Below are 7,518 nucleotides of genomic sequence, written 5' to 3'. Positions count from 1 at the left end.
AACACCCTAAACACTAAACCCTAAACCCTAGACCCTAAACCCTAAACACTACATCCTAAACCCTAAACCCTAAACCCTAACCCTAGACCATAAACCCTAAACCCTAAACCATAAACCCTAAATATATTTCAATCTCTCTCTAGATCTATATATCATTGGTGGCCAAGAAACACACTTATATATATACGCATGCACTTTATGCGCAAAGGCGCGGGTGCCTCTAATAATGTGTGTGTGCACTCGATCGATGATCCCTAAACCTTAAACCCTAAAACCCTAATCCCTAATCCCTAATTATACCCTAAACGTACACCCTAAATACCCTAAACACTAAACCCTAAACCCTAGACCCTAAACCCTGCTAAACACTACACCCTAAACCCTAAACCCTAAACTCTAAACCCTAACCCTAGACCATAAACCGTAAACCCTAAACCCTAAATATATTTCAATCTCTCTCTAGATCTATATATATATATCGTTGGTGGCCAAGAAACACACTTATATATATACGCATGCACTTTATACGCAAAGGCGCGGGTGCCTCTAATAATGTGTGAGTGCACTCGATCGATGATCCCTAAATCTTAAACCATAAAACCCTAATCCCTAATCCCTAATTATACCCTAAACGTACACCCTAAACACGCTAAACACTAAACCCTAAACCCTAGACCCTAAACCCTGCTAAACACTACACCCTAAACCCTAAACCCTAAACCCTAATCCTAAACCCTAAACCGTAAACCCTAAATATATTTCAATCTCTCTCTAGATCTATATATCGTTGGTGTCCAAGAAACACACTTATATATATACGCATGCACTTTATGCGCAAAGCCGCGGGTGCCTCTAATAATGTGTGTGTGCACTCGATCGATGATCCCTAAACCTTAAACCCTAAAACCCTAATCCCTAATCCCTAATTATACCCTAAACGTACACCCTAAACACCCTAAACACTAAACCCTAGACCCTAGACCCTAAACACTACACCCTAAACCCTAAACCCTAAACCCTAAACACTAAACCCTAAACCCTAACCCTAGCTAGACCCTAAACCCTAAACACTAGACCCCAAACCCTAAACCCTAAACCCTAATTAACCCTAACCCTAACCCTAAAACCCTAGCTAGCTAACCCTAAACCCTAATTAAACCCTACATATATATATAGGCCAACGACACTTAATTGCGCATCAAGCAGGCGACCAACTAATTAGCGCTGATAAATTAATTAACTTGAATTTTGACAAGTTCTCGATCTCGAATGTAAACACATTTGATTAAGTAGTCTCATAATATATATATAATTAGTGTGCATGCGTGCATAGCATACTGATACATCTCCAACGTATCGATAATTTCTTATGTTCCATGCTTGTTTTATGATGATACACACATGTTTTATAGACATTTTATGTCATATTTATGCATTTTCCGGCACTAACCTATTAACGAGATGCCGAAGAGCCAGTTGATGTTTTCTTCTCTTTTTGGTTTCAGAAATCCTGGTAAGGAAATATTCTCGGAATTGGACGAAATCAACGCCCAGGATCTTATTTTTCCACGAAGCTTCCAGAAGTCCGAAAGGGAAACGAAGTGGGGCGACGAGGCGGCGACACGCCAGGGCCACGCGGCCAGGCCTGGGGCCGCGCCGCCCTGTTTGTGTGGGCCCCTCGCGTCGCCCCTAAACCTACCTCTCTGCCTATAAGAAGCCTTCGTTGATAATAACTCCAGTACCGAGAGCCACGATACGGAAAACCTTCCAGAGACACCGCCGCCGCCAATCCCATCTCGGGGGATTCAAGAGATTGCCTCCGGCACCCTACCGGAGAGGGGAATCATCTCCCGGAGGACTCTTCACCGCCATGGTCGCCTCCGGAGTGATGTGTGAGTAGTTCACCCCTTGACTATGGGTCCATAGCAGTAGCTAGATAGTTGTCTTCTCCTAATTTTGCTATCATTGTTCGATCTTGTGAGCTGCCTAACATGATCAAGATCATCTATTTGTAATGCTACATGTTGCGTTTGTTGGGATCCGATGAATATGGAATGCTATGTTATGTTGATTATCAATCTATCATCTATGTGTTGTTTATGATCTTGCATGCTCTCCGTTGCTAGTAGAGGCTCTGGCCAAGTCGTTACTTGTAACTCCAAGAGGGAGTATTTATGCTCGATAGTGGGTTCATGCCTCCATTAAATCTGGGACAGTGACAGAAAGTTCTAAGGTTGTGGATGTGATGTTGCCACTAGGGATAAAACATCAATGCTATGTCTAAGGATATTTGTGTTGATTACATTACGCACCATACTTAATACAATTGTCTGTTGTTTGCAACTTAATACTGGAGGGGGTTCGGATGATAACCTGAAGGTGGACTTTTTAGGCATAGATGCATGCTGGATAGCGGTCTATGTACTTTGTCATAATGCCCAATTAAATCTCACGCTACTCATCATAATATGTATGTGCATTGTCATGCCCTCTTTATTTGTCAATTGCCCAACTGTAATTTGTTCACCCAACATACTATTTCTTATTGGAGAGACACCACTAGTGAACTGTGGACCCCGGTCCATTCTTTACATCAAATACAATCTACTGCAATTCTCGCTCTACTGTTTTCTGCAAACATCATCATCCACACTATACATCTAATCCTTTGTTACAGCAAGCCGGTGAGATTGACAACCTCACTGTCACGTTGGGGCAAAGTATCTTGGTTGTGTTGCGCAGGTTCCACGTTGGCGCCGGAATCCCTGGTGTTGCGCCGCAATATACTCCGCCGCCATCAACCTTCAACGTGCTTCTTGGTTCCTACTGGTTCGATAAACCTTGGTTTCTTACTGAGGGAAAACTTTCCGCTGTATGCATCACACCTTCCTCTTGGGGTTCCCAACGGACGCGTGTTGTACGCGTATCAAGCATATTTTCTGGCGCCGTTGCCGGGGAGATCAAGACACGCTGCAAGGGGAGTCTCCACTTCTAATCTCTTTACTTTGTTTTTTGTCTTGCTTTATTTTATTTACTACTTTGTTTGCTGCATTATATCAAAACACAAAAAATTAGTTACTTGCTTTACTTTATTTACTATCTTGTTTGCGTTCTCCATATTAAAAACACAAAAAAATTAGTTACTTGCATTTACTTTATCTAGTTTAATTTATTTACTATTGCTAAAATGGGTACTCCTGAAAATACTAAGTTGTGTGACTTCACAAGCACTAATAATAATGATTTCTTATGCACACCTATTGCACCTGCTACTACAGCAGAATTCTTTGAAATTAAACCTGCTTTACTGAATCTTGTTATGAGAGAGCAATTTTCTGGTGTTAGTTCTGATGATGCTGCTACCCATCTTAATAATTTCGTTGAATTATGTGAAATGCAAAAGTATAAGGATGTAGATGGTGACATTATAAAATTAAAATTGTTTCCTTTGTCATTAAGAGGAAGAGCTAAAGATTGGTTGCTATCTCTGCCTAAGAATAGTATTGATTCATGGACTAAATGTAAGGATGCTTTCATTGGTAGATATTATCCTCCTGCTAAAATTATATCTTTGAGAAGTAGCATAATGAATTTTAAGCAATTGTATAATGAGCATGTTGCTCAAGCATTGGAAAGAATGAAATCTTTGGTTAAAAATTGCCTAACCCATGGACTGACTACTTGGATGATCATCCAAACCTTTTATGCAGGATTGAATTTTTATTCGTGGAACCTATTGGATTCAGCTGCTGGAGGTACTTTTATGTCCATCACTCTAGGCGCCGCAACAAAGCTTCTTGATGATATGATGATTAATTACTCTGAATGACACACGGAAAGAGCTCCACAAGGTAAGAAGGTAAATTCTGTCGAAGAAACCTCCTCCTTGAGTGATAAGATTGATGCTATTATGTCTATGCTTGTGAATGGTAGGACTAATGTTGATCCTAATAATGTTCCGTTAGATTCATTGGTTGCTCAATAAGAACATGTTGATGTGAACTTCATTAAAATAAATAATTTCAACAACAATGCTTATCGGAATAATTCTAGTAACAACTATAGGCCATATCCTTATAATAATGGTAACGGTTATGGTAATTCTTATGGGAATTCTTACAATAATAATAGGAATGCGCCCCCTGGACTTGAAGCTATGCTTAAGGAATTTATTAGTACACAAACTGCTTTTAACAAAACTGTTGAAGAAAAGCTTGGTAAAATTGATATACTTGCTTCTAAGTCGATAGTCTTGCTGCTGATGTTGATCTTTTGAAATCGAAAGTTATGCCTAATGAAGATAAAGATATTAAGTCATTTTCTACAGCAAACGCCATCCAAGTTAGAATTAATGAGAATATAAGATTGATGGCGGAATTGCGTGCTAGGTGGGAAAAAGAAGAAAATGCTAAAGAGAATAATATATCTAAAGTTTGGACTATTACCACCACTAGCAATGAAAATGCTTCACATGCTTCACATGTTGACACACCTCCTACTATCAATGGTAAAATAATTGGTGTTGGCAATGTTTCTACTCCTAATGCAAAGCTTACAAAACTGCCTCAAACTGCTAAAACTGCTGAAACTGCTTGTGATAAAACTGCTGAAATTTTTTCCAATATTGGGGACAATGATCCCATTGCTGTAGATTATAATGGTTTAGATTTTGATGATTGCCACATCTCTGAAGTTATAAAGTTCTTACAAAAACTTTCTAAAAGTCCTAATGCTAGTGCTATAAATTTGGCCTTTACTAAACATATTACAAATGCTCTCATTAAAGCTAGAGAAGAGAAACTAGAACGTGAAGCTTCTATTCCTAGGAAGTTAGAGGATGGTTGGGAGCCCATCATTAAGATGAAGGTCAATGATTTTGATTGTAATGCTTTATGTGATCTTGGTGCAAGTATTTCCGTTATGCCTAGGAAAATTTATAATATGCTTGACTTGCCACCATTGAAAAATTGTTATTTGGATGTCAATCTTGCTGATAACTCTACAAAGAAACCTTTGGGGAGGATTGATAATGTTCGCATTACGGTTAATAATAACCTTGTCCCCGTTGATTTTGTTGTCTTGGATATTGAATGCAATGCATTTTGTCCCATTATATTGGGAAGACCTTTTCTTCGAACTGTTGGTGCTATTATTGATATGAAGGAAGGCAATATTAAATATCAATTTCCTCTCAAGAAAGGTATGGAACACTTCCCTAGAAAGAGAATGAAGTTACCTTTTGATTCTATCATTAGAACAAATTATGATGTTGATGCTTCGTCTCTTGATAATACTTGATATACACTTTATGCGCCTAGCTGAAAGGCGTTAAAGAAAAGCGCTTATGGGAGACAACCCATGATTTCACTTCTGCACTTTTATTTTATATTTGAGTCTTGGAAGTTGTTACTACTGTAGCAACCTCTCCTTATCTTAATTTTAATGCATTGTTGTGTCAAGTAAAGTCTTTGATAGTAAGGTTCATACTAGATTTGGATTACTGCGTAGAAACAGATTTCTTGCTGTCACGAATTTGAGTAGTATTCTCTGTAGGTAACTCAGAAAAATCTGCCAATTTACGTGAGTAATCCTCAGATATGTACGCAAATTTCATTCAATTTGAGCATTTTCATTTGAGCAAGTCTGGTGCACCTAAAAATTCGTCTTTACGGACTGTTCTGTTTTGACAGATTCTGCCTTTTATTTCGCATTGCCTGTTTTGCTATGCTTGATGGATTGCTTTATTCCATTAACTTTCAGTAGGTTTGTGCAATGTCCAGAAGTGTTAATAATGATTATGTCACCTCTGAACATGTGAATTTTGATTATGCACTAACCCTCTAATGAGTTGTTTTGAGTTTGGTGTGGAGGAAGTTTTCAAGGATCAAGAGAGGAGGATGATACAATATGATCAAGGAGAGTGAAAGCTCTAAGCTTGGGGATACCCTGGTGGTTCATCCCTGCATATTTCAAGAAGACTCAAGAATCTAAGCTTGGGGATGCCCAAGGCATCCCCTTCTTCATCGACAACATTATCAGGTTCCTCTAGTGAAACTATATTTTTATTCCATCACATCTTATGTGCTTTACGTGGAGCGTCTGTTTGCTTTTGCTTTTGTTTTTGTTTGAATAAATTGGATCCTAGCATTCATTGTGTGGGAGAGAGACACACTCCGCTGTTGCATATGAACATATATGTTCTTGGCTTTACTCATAGTGTTCATGGCGAAGGTTGAAACTGCTTCGTTAATTGTTATATGGTTGGAAACGGGAAATGCTACATGTGGTAATTGTTATAATGTCTTGAATAATGTGATACTTGGAAATTGTTGTGCTCATGTTTAAGCTCTTGCATCATATACTTTGCACCTATTAGTGAAGAAATACATAGAGCTTGCTAAAATTTGGTTTGCATGATTGGTCTCTCTAAGGTCTAGATATTTTCTAGTAAGGGTTTGAACAACAAGGAAGACAGTGTATAGTCTTATAATGCTTGCAATATGTTCTTATGTGAGTTTTACTGTACCGGTTCATACATGTGTTTGCTTCAAACAACCTTGCTAGCCTAAGCCTTGTATTGAGAGGGATTACTTCTCATGCATCCAAATCCTTGAGCCAAAAAATATGCCACTTGTGTCCACCATACCTACCTACTACATGATATTTCTCCGCCATTCCAAAGTAAATTGCTTGAGTGCTACCTTTAAAATTCCATTCTTTGTCTTTGCAATATATAGCTCATGGGAAAAATAGCCTTAAAACTATTGTGGTATCGAATATGTACTTATGTATCTTATTTCTTATTAAGTTGCTTGTTGAGCGATAACCATGTTCCTGGGGACGCCATCAACTATCCTTTGTTGAATATCATGTGAGTTGCTATGCATGTTCGTCTTGTCTGAAGTAAGGGTGATTTATCATGATCAATGGTTTGAGTATGCATATTGTTAGAGAAGAACATTGGGCCGCTAACTAAAGCCATGATCCATGGTGGAAGTTTCAGTTTGGACAACAATCCTCAATCTCTTATGAGAATATTATTTGTTGTTGAATGCTTATGCATTAAAGAGGAGTCCATTATCTGTTGTCTATGTTGTCCCGGTATGGATGTCTAAGTTGAGAATAATCAAAAGCGAGAAATCCAATGCGATATTTCTCCTTAGACCTTTGTACAGGCGGCATAGAGGTACCCCTTTGTGACACTTGGTTAAAACATATGCTGTGCAATGATAATCCATGTAAATCCGAGCTAATTAGGACAAGGTGCGGGCACTATTGGTAATCTATGCATGAGGCTTGCAACTTGTTGGATATATTATACATAACACATATGCTTTATTACTACCGTTGACAAAATTGTTTCTTGTTTTTAAAATAAAAGCTCTAGCACAAATATAGCAATCAATGCTTCCCTCTGCGAAGGGCCTTTCTTTTACTTTCATGTTGAGTAAGTTCACCTATTTCCTTCTATCTTAGAAGCAAACACTTGTGTTAACTGTGCATTGATTCCTACATACT

Source organism: Lolium perenne, chromosome 7, assembly GCF_019359855.2.
Source record: "Lolium perenne isolate Kyuss_39 chromosome 7, Kyuss_2.0, whole genome shotgun sequence".
NCBI lineage: Eukaryota > Viridiplantae > Streptophyta > Magnoliopsida > Poales > Poaceae > Lolium > Lolium perenne.
The sequence above is the reverse complement of the archived record's forward strand: the minus strand, read 5'-3'. Positions refer to the sequence as shown.